Here is a 13,225-nt window from a genome sequence, read left to right as displayed (position 1 = left end):
TTATTCCAATTACTTCTGTCCAGGGGAACGCAACTATTGTCCCCTAGCAGTTAAAGGGACAGCAGCAAGGGTTTGAGAAACTCTAAAAATGTAAATGTTGACATAATGAGAACCGTAAATAGTACCTCAACATTTATCACTTATGACGGGTCATTTTTACCCGATAAAAACATGACAACACATGATACATTAGAGTGGTTTTCTTTTTTTTCAACTGTGGTATGTGTAACAAGATGATAAAGAAAAACTTAGGAAGTTCCTAAAATCATGCTCAAAAATTACTGAAAATTTTGGAATTTGAGAACAAAAAAATCCTAAAAAATTATACTAGAATCTTAGTGTTGAATGAAAATATTTTCTTTATCGTTCTAACTGCAGTTTTAAAGACAGTTTTTTATGTTCTGTTAGTCTTACACAATCAAAGTTGTTTGTGTTTGAAATCTTTCCGTGTCCCATTTACAGAATTGATCACTTCAGCAGAAAGGAAAGAAGTGTCTGGAATGTGAGTTGATTTAATCATGAAAAACAGATCTTCCTGTGACTACAGCAGAAAATTATTGATAACAGATTGAGATTTTCTTCATTGATCCCACGTTGGAGAAATTCAAATGTTACAGCAGTTCAGTACAAAATAGAGAAAAAATAAGAACAACAGCAATGTGCAAAAAGAATGAAAAGGGTGTTTAAAAATGTGCAAAAAAGGCTAAAGTAATAACATTTAACAACAAGAATCTACACCTATACACCATTACGACATAACATATGTCATACGTAAAATGAAATTAAATAAAGTAAAAGACAGAATATTCGGATGGGCTATGGATGCATGATAACCGGTCTGTACATGCATATTTAAACTGTGGCGTTGTACAATCTCATAGCTGTTGGAATGAATGACCTGCGGAACCGTTCCTTCCTGCATTGAGGGTGTAACAGTCTGCCTCTGAAGGAGCTGCTCAGTGCCTCCACGGTCTGATGCAGTGGGTGAGAGGTGTTGTCCATGATGGATTTTAGCTTGGCCAACATCCTCCTCTCACCCACTTCCTCCACAAAGTCCAGTGGACAGCCCAGGACAGAACTGGCCCTCCTGACCAGCTTGTTAAGTCTCTTCCTGTCCCGGTCTGTGCTGCCTGTTCCCCAACGGCGTAGTGGATAACAGAGGCTACCACAGAGTCATAAAAGTCCTTAAGAGAGGCCTGCACACTCCAAAGGACCACAGTCTCCTCAGAAAGTGGAGGCGACTTTGGCCCTTCTTATACAGGGCATTGGTGTTGTGAGTCCAGTCCAGTTTCTTGCTGAGGTGAGCACCCAGGTACTTAAAACTGTCCACTACCTCAATGTCCGAGCCCTGGGAGCCCTGAATGCTCACCGGTGTGTGTTGTGATGTTCTTCTCCGGAAATGAATCACCATCTCCTATGTCTTTCTGGTGTTCAAGCACAGTAAGGACTGTTGGACTGGAGATGTGTGAAGTGGAGGGGGGAGGGCTGGAGTCAAACCTGTTGAAGAACAGATTTAACTCGTTGGCCAAGCCCTGGTCTTCATCAGATGCCAAAATGCCTGCTCTCTCTCCGTGACCACTGATGGTCTTTAGACCTCTCCACACACCTCGAACGTTGTTGGTCTCCAGCCGCTCCTCCAGCTTCCTCTTGTATCTATGGTGTCAAATTAGCGTCTAAAGTATTGCGCATCAAAACAGTAAAACCGCGCATCAAAACCCCAAATCTGCTAATCAAAATGCATAAATTGAGAACCAAAACCCACAATTTGCAACCAAAAGCCATTCCCCAAAGCACAATCCTATTTCTCAGCTGCCGATTTGTTTTCTCGCCATTCTGAAATCCTGTTTTTGAGTTGCAGTTTTATTTTGAAATTATCTTTTTGAGTTGCGCTTTTATTTTTTGAGTTGCGCTTTTATTTTTTGCGGTTTTGATTCTAAAACCTGTCCACACGTAAAAACAGCGACATGTCAGTCAAGGGGAGGGGAGGCGGGACATCCCTGATATCCAGAAGCTCATTGGCTGCCGAATAAGACCGAGTCTTACGTCAACAGACCAGTTTAGAATGTGCCGGTAAATTTTTCATATCTTTTACTATATTAAACGATCTCACTTGTACTTTATTTAACCAGAGGACGCCAGCACAGTCAGATGAGGAGCTCCACCAGTAGCTGCTAGTGAAAAAAGATGTTAGAAAGTAAGAAGTTGCATGACAAACTATCACCATTGTTCTCCCGTGTTAGCACGCTAACTAGCTCAATGCTAGCGGGGTTTCCAGCTTTTTTCATGACTTTTATGGATTAAACAAAGTCGATTTTTTACCAGAGTGTCATGTAAACCTGGGAATAATTGCCCGTGAATTGTCACTAGGGTTAATCAAATATGTTATAACCTATAAGGTTTCTCAATATTTTTCAGGGTTTACAGACAGAGGGAATTATTGAACAGAGCAACAATATTCCTGTTCCATATTTACAAAATGTATGCGTCTGCACTATGCAGACTGGCAGAATTCTGGTATGAGTGAATCAGAGCAGAGTAAATTGTAGCAGACCAGCAAAAACATGCTTTATTCCCCTTAAAATTATTCCAGTATTAAACATCCATAGAATTATTAGTTTCTTTTTAATTAGGTGCTGAATTAAAAATTGACTATTGCTGAATGTCTGTTGTTCTCTATAAGGGCCGTTGTTGTGCATGCCATAACAAAAAAGGCAGGAATACTGAGGCAGCTATGACGTGGATGTCTACAACTTCTTTAAGGTAATGAAAACAATTTTAATCTTAATTTTTTCTCTTCTTTTTTTGGTTAATCAACTTTGCTGTTTTTGTTTCTTTCCAGATGCAGGCCCTAAAGAAGTCCCAGTGTGATGCAAAGCCTGTCCAGCAGGCTCACAGACATCTCCTGTTAACTGAAAGAGAAGCATTTAAAATAGTTGTCCATGTCATGGTGGCCAGTCAGACTCCTCCCCCTCCCAGCTCTGCTCCTGACTCACAGCTGTTTCTACTCATCTCATCTTCTCACCTGCCATTTAAGGAGGACCTCCACATGCAGTCTTCGCCAGTTCGTTAAACCTGATGGTCTGCCTTTTTCCACGAGAGAAACCCGAGTCCGCATTCCACCTCGAGCAGAAGCTGAAACCCTCCACGCTCCTCAAGAACTCCAGCCATGCCACCGCCAAGAACTCCTGCCCTGCCTCAGCCTTATACTCCAGCCACGTCGCGGTCTAAGGAACTCCAGTCACGCCGCAGTCAAGAGCTCCAGTCACGCCACAGTAAAGTTCCCGCGCTCACCGTTGGTCGAGGAAACCTCGTCAAGCTCCACGCCCCGTCCTCCTCCTGGATCCTCTGGCTCCTTCAAAATAAAACCAATTTCTTACCTTTCACCTAACCGCCTCTTCCTTCTGGGTTGCAGCATCTGGGTCTGCCTTGTTCAGATCATGACAGAACGAACTGGCCAAAACCCCGACCCAGCTGACCCAGAAGGTCTCCGTCTTGCTGTAAACCAACAGGGCATCATGCTAGGACGCCAAGTCGACGCCCTTTCTAAAATGGCTTCGGTTCAACAAGACCTTTTTTGCTGCCTCGATGGTATGACCCAAACTTTATCAGATCTAACTGGACAATTTTCTGGTTCTCCAGTGCAAGATCCTGCTCCACCTTCAGTTAACCTGGAAAACTACCGTCTCCAGCCAGAGCCATTTATTGGTGATGTAGAAAATTGTGGGGGTTTTCTACTCCAATGCCAGCTTTTGTTCCAACAGGCTCCCAGATTTTATCGCACGGATCATAGCAAAATTGCAATGGTCGTTAACTCCCTGAGGAGTAAGGCGCTCCAGTGGGCTCAAGCCTTCCTCGCTGCTAACCCCATCTCCCACTTGCTGTTCGAACGCTTCATCGGTGAGTTCAGACTCGTTTTCGACCAACCACGTAGACAAGAAGAAGCCACCAGGCGACTTCTCAATCTGAAACAACGCAACCGTTCAGTCAGTGATCATGTGGTGGATTTTTGCATCCTGGCGGTGGAGGCAGGTTGGACAGATCCCGCCCTGCTAGGTATTTTCTACCAGTCACTCAACGAAACTATAAAGGACCATTTATGTACTCAGCCTTAAGCCCCTTCTTTTGAGGAACTCGTGGCCGCTGCTCTACGCTCTGATATCAGACTAAGAGAACGCCAACATGAACGTCCACCCCCTGTACGTAAAATCACCTTGACCAATACTACTCAACCATCCATACTGGAACCACCACCACCAGCCTGGACGAGCCCATGCAGATTGGTCTCTCACGCCTATCTGCTGAAGAACGTTGCAAGCGTCGTAAGGAAGGACTATGTTTTTACTGTGGTGGCCAAGGACACCAAGTTTCTCAGTGTTCATTTCGTTTAAACTCTCAAACCCCGTTAAAAGACAGGCCGTGGGGGGGTCAGTCGGTCTTATCTACCCGTAAAGACTTCTGTTATATTCCTGTCAAGCTTTGTTTCCAGTCTAAGTGTTCCGATACCCATGCTCTTGTTGACTCTGGTGCCGAACAAAGCCTCATTGATCATTCTCTGGTTTCCCTTCTCTCTCTTCCCATAGAAACCCTCGACAATCCCATCAAAGCCGCTGGATTGGGGGGTCAACATCTTTCTCTCATCACCCATCGCACTAAACCCCTGTTACTCATCAACTCTGGTAATCATCACTAGTTTATTGAGTTTTATGTCACCTCTTCTCCTCATAACCCTGTAGTTCTAGGTTACTCTTGGCTTAGGATCCACAACCCTCATTTTGACTGGGCCAGGCAACGCATAACTAATTGGAGTGGGTTTTGTTTGGCCAATTGTCTTCAATCTGCTATTCCCCCTGTTTCTCCTAACACTCCTATGCTCGAAAACATCGACCTATCTTCCGTCCCTTCTTGTTACCACGAGTTCAAAGCCGTCTTCAGTAAAAGTAAGGCTGGTTCTTTACCCCAGCATCGCCCCTACGATTGTGCCATAGAGCTCCTTCCTGGCGCTACGCTTCCCAAAGGCCACCTATACAACCTCTCCGGCCCTGAGAAAACCGCCATGGAGACTTATATTCACGAGGCTCTTTCTTCCGGTCAAATTCGTCCTTCTTCGTCCCCTGTAGGCGCTGGCTTCTTTTTCGTTGAAAAGAAGGATAAGACCCTTCGTCCCTGCATCGATTATCGCGAACTTAATCTAATAACCATAAAGGACAAATATTCGCTTCCGCTCATCAGTTCCGCTTTTGACTCTGTCCAGGGGGCCCAGATCTTTTCTAAATTAGATCTTCGCAACGCCTATCACCTCGTACGCATTAAAGAAGGCGACGAGTGGAAGACGGCTTTTAACACACCTCTCGGCCACTACGAATACCTTGTTATGCCGTTCGGTCTAACCAATGCTCCCGCCGTTTTTCAAAGACTCGTCAACGATGTGCTCCGTGATTTTCTCAACCGGTTCGTGTTCGTTTACCTCGATGACATACTCATTTACTCCCGTGATCCCATCCAGCACAAAAATCATGTCCGTCTCGTTTTGTCCAGGCTCCTCGAAAATCAATTATATGTTAAGGCTGAAAAGTGTCAATTCCACACTAACTCCATTCAGTTCTTAGGTTATATTTTCAAAGCCGGCCAGGTCCGCCCCGATCCTGCCAAGCTGGAAGCCGTTGCCCAGTGGGAACCTCCCACTACCCGCAAAAAACTTCAACAATTTTTAGGGTTCGCAAATTTCTACCGTCGGTTTATTCGTAGCTATAGCTCCATAGCCGCCCCTCTCACCCAGCTCACTTCAGTCTCTAAGCCATTTATCTGGACCCCTCAGGCCCAGGAAGCTTTCGACACTTTAAAGGCTCTTTTCATTTCTGCCCCTATTCTTATTCAACCGGACACCACGAAACAATTCATAGTCGAAGTCAACACCTCGGACACTGGAGTTGGAGCCGTACTCTCCCAAAGAGAAGAATCCTCCAGCAAAATAAAACCTTGCGCCTTCTTCTCCCGCAAATTATCACCAGCCGAACGCAACTACGACGTGGGAAATCGGGAACTGCTAGCCATTAAATTGGCACTGGAGGAGTGGCGTCACTGGCTGGAGGGAGCTACTCACCCATTTATAGTTTGGACAGACCATAAGAATTTAGCTTACCTACGCACGGCCAAAAGACTGAACTCTCGCCAAGCTCGGTGGTGCCTTTTTTTTGATCGCTTTGACTTCATTATTACTTACAGACCCGGAAGCCGCAATACCAAGCCCGATGCTCTCTCCAGAAAGTACAGCCCTGACGATGCTTCGCCTCCTGTTCCTATCATCCCCGCTACCTGCATCGTGGGCAATCTAACCTGGGACATCGAAACCCGCGTCAGAAATGCCCAAGGTGAGGAGACCTGTAATACCCAATGTCCTGACGGCACTCTCTTTGTTCCCACGTCCCTTAGGCCTGATGTCATTGCCTGGGGACACAGCTCTCAAATCGCCTGCCACGGAGGAGTTCACAGAACCCTCTCCCTCCTCCGCAAGAGATTTTTTTGGCCTCACATGGACAAGGATGTTCGTGAGTTTATTAGTGCCTGCACTGTCTGCGCCCGGTCCAAATCCGGTAACTCTCCATCTGCTGGTTTGCTCCGCCCTTTGCCCACTCCTCACCGGCCCTGGTCCCACCTTGCTGTCGACTTCGTCACAGGGTTACCCCCCTCTCAGGGTAATACAGTTATCCTCACTGTGATCGACAGGTTCTCTAAAGCTGTGCACTTCATTCCACTTCCCCAGCTTCCCTCTGCCACAGAGACCGCCAAGACCCTGGTTGACCAGGTTTTCCGTCATCATGGCATCCCTGCTGACATAGTCTCTGATAGAGGACCTCAATTCGTATCACAGGTATGGAAGGCATTCTGTACTGCGCTTGGTGCTACTGTCAGCCTGTCCTCAGGTTACCACCCGCAGTCCAACGGTATCTTTTCTTAGATGCAAGTCCATCAATGTCTGGGGTCAGGCTGAGCCGAGGAAAACCTCGTATTTTAGCAGAACCTGTCTTAAAGATCCTGATGTCCATCCTTCGTTTGACCGTTTTTGTGGAGGGTGAAATTAATTTGTCCGTTGTGACTGAAGCATGGCTGTCAATGACTGTCCACAGAAAAAAAAGGAGCGATTGCCGGATTCGACTGTGCGCCAACGTACTAGCAAAGCATTGTGGGGTTTGTAGTATTGTAGGTATAGTATATACCACAGGCCTGCTCTAATGCACATTTGATATGATCATGCAGGCCATTTATAATTACACTGCAGGCCAAATTTGGCCCCCGGGCCTGAGTTTGACACATGTGGTCTGTGACCTCTATATTTCATGCGGGACACCTGTATGATGCAGGTGTGCTAATTTTTCAGCTGCAATGAAGGCCGGTGTGGCTGTGCTTCAATGAATTATTAGAAAGTGATGCCAACAGGACCTTCAAGACCTGGGAGGAACTGCTTTTGGAATGACCACCAATATGCTGGAGTCTTTATGAAGAGATAAAAATCTACAATGGACGCTTGGCTACTCCAACACACCCTTCCTCCTCTTTTCGAGCCCCATGTTTGTTGCCCAGTTTTGAAACTTTATATAATCTCAAACCCAGATTGTAAGGATGCCAAATTCCTGGGTTTAGTATTTGTTTTTAAAACTTTGGAAACTGAACTGTGTACAAGAAGCTCTGACACTGTAAAATAGATCCCTGTTGTGAAGACAACTGAGTCTGAACTCTTCTCTGACCTCCGGCTTGGTCGAAAAGGAACCATTTTTATTCATTTCAGAAAACTGAGAATCAGCAAACTAATGTCATAGATTCCAAGATGAAAAAGAAAGCACACACACAAACATTGCTTTAAATTCTAACTGTGCATGTTGTCATCCCACCCCTTCTCTTTTGGTGACTGACTCACCACTGCTTGTAAAGCTTTAGGCACAAATGAGGTGATTAAACACACCTGTGCAAGGTGAGTAAAGTAGGTCAAAGGGAGAGTGGATGAGTTCCAGTGGCCTGGGGGGTACTCCAGAAAGCAGGTTATGCTAGCTCCCACAGTAAGTTTGAGGCTAAAAAAAGTGTACAACCATCGCTTTTGGTTCCAAAAACAGAGGTATGTTTCAGGGTATGCTTAGTTCCCCTGCAACTCATGCTCTGAACATAACCTGGTCTGGATCAGGTTTAGTTGAAGGTTAGTTAGTTTTCAGAAAGGTGAAACAGCATGGCGTGTCCATTTGAAGATGATTTAGTGGATGAAGAAGCTCAGATAATACTTTTTCCACCATGAGAGGGTGATAAGACCACATATGGATGTTGGAAAGATAAACTTTTTATTTTGATCTAACTTCATTATTTGCTTTAGTTAAGATAAATAATTTTTTGAGTTCAGTCCACCTAAAAATAACACGTAGTTATCAGACAGTTATTTTACTTTCATTTAAATTAATTCAATTAAGTAGGTGTAACTTTGGTGCTGCTGTTAGATCGGCACTGCAAGGGATTGTGGGATACCATTCCCTTTGGCTGTCTGGACGGATTGGGGTTTAAGTGTGGGTTTTTGACCAAATGTGTTTAGTTGTTCAGCTGTTTTACGGTGTTCTGTCCAGTTATTTTGTCCAGTGATGTTAAATTCTTTCTGCACCATGAGTGACAGGGTGGGAGAGGATGATGAGTTTATAAAGCACCCCTACTTCATTGTTCTGAGAAATGATTGTTTTAATTTTACAAATCCATATTGTTTCTTTCATTTTATTGTTATAAAAATGAGTATATCTGCAGGTTCAAACTTAGACATTTGAGAGTTCAAGAATTATAATAAATTAAGATGGAAAAACATTTAATTGAATTGGAGTCATATGACATTTACTTAGATAAATATGTAAATTTGAGTTGTAAAAATAATTGTTGATTAGACAGACATAAGAAATTAGGTTGAATAAATTTAACTTAATTACCTGTTACCAATAGAAGGAATTATTTTAAGTTGGCAAAGTTGGATAATTTATATATATATGCGTCACAATGAAAATAGAAATGAGATAGAAACTCGTTTACTTTGTCCGTTATTTTTCTCCAAGCAGAAACTTGGTGATTTTTGCTGATGATGCAGCTGTATTACTTTTTTGATGGACGTATAATCTTCATACGGCGTCATTAAAATCTCAGACTCCGTCTCACTGATGTATAGCGCTCTCTTTTTTTCACCACGCGTTTCCATGGTAACTCAGAAATCGGCGATCCATTGAGAATATCTTTATGTACCTGCTGTGCACGTGCATTAACCTGGGATTACCAAATTGAGCATAATTATGCTGACTCATATCGGGTCTTTTGGAACCGACATACCCAGAGTAAGCAAGTTCAGGCGGATTTCAGCCAGAGTTCAGGGTTAAAGTCAGGGTAGTTTAAAAATGCCTCCTGGAATACCCCCCAGGTCTTCTCAAGCTGACATCGTGGCAACGTTGGACTGGGTAGTAGTAGGCATTTACACCTACACCCCATATGTGGATGTGATGAATTTACGCTATGAACTTTGCTTGCACTGAACTTTTTGGAATCAGATTTATGAATATTTTTGGATGATGGACAGCAGATGCACTGCATAGAACTGATTGTGTTTTTTTTTTGGTTGTTTATTTTTTGTTGTAAACCAAATCCAAATATGAACATATATCCATTTTCTGCATTTTAGTGTCACTTGTCATCATTCAGCACTTCCTCTGAAACGAACTTTGGCCCTTACATCTAGCTTTAACTAGAAAAGCACAAAAAATATTTGAAAGCAAAACAAAAGCTTTTGAAAGCAATTATTGAACATTTACATTAGCTACTTACAATTTTTTTTGCAATGTTTTGGCATATACATCACTTCATAGAATCCGGCTTAAAACTGTACAGCTGGAGAGCTCCATTATTGCTCACCATTTTGTAGGATCGGTATTGTTAGTTTGGGTTGTGAGACGCTGTAAGCTAGAAGGAAAGCACACAAACAGATGATGATGGGAAGTGGGGCTGGGTCACTCCGCACCAACAGTCCTGCTCAACTCAGAGGTGAATTCCTGATAAACTCCTGCCGCTCTGCAAAAACTATTTCCTAGAATACGACCCAGGTTCTTTGATTTTGGCTAAAAATAACAATCATAAGTAAAAGACCACTCTGAACACTTTTACAATAGATCAGAAGATAATTGGAACGGGATGTTAAATTGTTGCATAGCGGTGCAAAGCAGCTTGTCTTTGCCAAAGAATCAGCTGATACGCTGATTATGTAAGCACTTGAGACTTGAGCTCTAAAAAATAGAGTTCCCCCCTGCGGTTTTGAGTGTGGTTTTTCATAAAACCAGAGGTACTTTGCTTTTTGCTAAAATAAAAAACAGGATTTTATTGCAAAGGTGTTGTAGTTATAACAGTTCTGGTGTTTTCAAAATTACACGTTTCTGCAATGTAACCTGTGGCATTGCCATTCTGGGTCCAGAACATTCTGCTCCATTAACTTCTATTACAAACCCCAAAAAACTTGTTTGCATCAAAGCCAAAAAAATAAATAAAAATTCTTCAAAATCTAAATGCAAGTGGAAAAGCCAAATGCCTGATGAACAGTTAAAAAGTTTTCCAGCTGAAAATATACAGAAGTCTAACTCATTCATGCCATATGTCACAAATTTGCAATGAACCATTAAATCCTGGACTTCACTCAATTCAGCATCACATTGAATAGAAAAAAACATGGATTTTTTTGTACATATAATTGGAAATAGTCAGTTTATTAAAAGGGTCAGAGCTTTTTACGGAATGCATAGTTTTTCCCCTTTTATTCCCAAAAGCTAAAGAAGTCAAAGCTCGCTGTTAAAATTTCCCCTTTTTTTTAAAAATGTGATCTTAATTACCAGGTGGTGTATGGATTTTAAACACCTATTTCATTTAGCCATCTGTCCCCCATCTATCTGCCAAACATGTTTGGTCCCTTTCATGGTTACAGAGATGCAAGAGCCCATCCCAGCCATTGACGGGCAAAGTCGGGGTACACCCTGGGTGGTTCGCCAGTCCATCACAGGGCCACACGCACTCATGTGCAGCTAAGGACTATTTAAAGGTCAGATTCTCCTGTTGTAGAATGGAGGAGTCTGTATCGCCCCTGTCCACCAATTTAACTGCACCTCTTTAAACACACACACTCAACGAGAGGGGGATGCTCACGTTGCTTCCTGTCCCCTGCCCCCCAGGCTGAGTAGGATGGGCCGGCGTCTGCTCCCGGGGTGTTGGTGGCACTGTGGGGGCTCTTGCGCCCCGGATCCTGCGGCTCCTTTTCCGTGCAGGGAGGGAGTATACAACATCTAAGCGGGCTGGGCGGCATCCCCTGGGGGCTGGGTGGGGCCCCTCTCTTGGGCTACCGGGACACCCCAATCTTTTCCATCGTTGCTTACAGCAGCTAGAGCCTGGCCCTCAGGCTCACCGTACCCTGGCCCTGTCTGGGGCCTCCGCTGGTTGCTTGCGGCCGCTTCCCCCCTCTTGACCTCGTCGGGCTGGCGGGCAGGTTGCATGGGTGCGCAGTGTGGGATGACCATGGGGCTGTGCAGGCCTGCCTCTGGGGTTGGGGTTGGGTGGGGGCTCAGGACTCCCGGGTGGTGGCATGCCTCTCGTCTGGGCGCCGGCATAGGTCTCGAGTGGTCGGGGCATTTGGTATAGGCCCGGAGCACCTTGGGGTGGGGCGGGTCCCTGTCGGGGCTGGGGCTCCGGCTCTGCTTTTTTGTCTGTTCCTCCTACCCCTCGGCCAGGGGGCTGATGGGTCCTGACCTCCGTCTCTGTTTCTGTAGTGAGGGTCCGGTGCATGGGAAGGTGGTTGCTCCTGGATCTTTGTCTGACAGTGAGGCTCTTGGACGCCTGGATCGGCCGGGTTGCTGCGCTGTCTGCCCCCAGCTCTCGGGTGTGGGGTGGGGGGGCTCCTGCCTTTGCTGGAGCATTCAGTGTGATCAAGGTTCACTATAAGAGGCACACATTCACTCAGCCCATCCGCTTATTCACCTTTGCACAAATACGGGCATGGGTATTGTTTTTTTCTCTTTGTCTACACCCCTCCTCATGAATATCGGTATTGCGTATATTGTGTGTACCTGTGCAGTAATCCTGGAAGATAAATCTTTAACCATTGATGCATGTTTATACTTCTAACCCATAAATAGTTGTGTGCAGACTATTTTTTTGTTTGTTTTGTTGCTGTGTGAACTAAATGTAATTTAATTTACTTACCACACTTTTATGTTTTAACTTTGTGATATCGACTACCCCCCACTCCAACCCCTCATCCCCCATCTCTGACATTCCACTCTCTTTCTTTCTCTCCTCTTTTGTTTCTTTCCTCAACAAGGAATGCATACAAATATAATTTTCATAAATAAAGCCTCAAATACAAAAGGGGTTTATTCAAATATACACTCAGTCTGCCTGAAGATCCATAAACCCCAATTGTAACAATAAAATCTGTCCAATACAAGAGCTACTCAGCTCTGATCTGCTTGATCAGCTGTTGGACAGTACAAGTTAAAAAAACAAACAAAAGAAAGGACTATTTAAAGTACAGGTCTCAAACTCTAGGCCTCCAAGGTTGGTGTCCTACATGTTTTCCAACTAACCTGCCATTGAAGCTCCTTACTGGCTCCTTACTTGATCCAGGTAATCAGTAGCAGATGAGGCAGGATTTCTTAAAAACCAGCAGGATGCAGGCCCTTTGAGGCTTGGAGTCTGAGACCCCTGATTTAAAGAAACCAATTAACCCATGAGGCATGTTTTTGGACTGTGGGAGGAAGCCAGAGAAATCCCATGCATGCATGCATCAGGAGAACATGTAAACCCCACACATAAAAGATCCACAGGGATTTAAACCAAGGCCTTCTTGCTGTGAGGTGAGAGTTAAACAGCAATTTTTTATCGTTTGTTGCGAGTTTATTTTTAACAAAAGGTTCTTGATTTTGGTTGGGACGAAATGTATTTTAAAAAATCTGACATTACCAAAACACCATCGCTAGAACCCAGTTTTTGCATGCATCAATCTCTGACTCTAAATGTGTTGCTAGCTCTCAGTAGGACAACATGTTCTCACTTTAAAACTCAAGTGGGATTCTCTGACAGACAGATGTAAAATATGGATGAATTACTAGAACCATCAGGTTCAAAAACAACCAAGGGAAAAAATTGAGTTTCAGCATGAAAACCTGGAAGGAGGTCAAATGTCTGC

Source organism: Oryzias latipes, chromosome 22, assembly GCF_053564925.1.
Source record: "Oryzias latipes strain Hd-rR chromosome 22, Olatipes_Hd-rR_3.1".
Lineage (NCBI taxonomy): Eukaryota > Metazoa > Chordata > Actinopteri > Beloniformes > Adrianichthyidae > Oryzias > Oryzias latipes.
The sequence above is the reverse complement of the archived record's forward strand: the minus strand, read 5'-3'. Positions refer to the sequence as shown.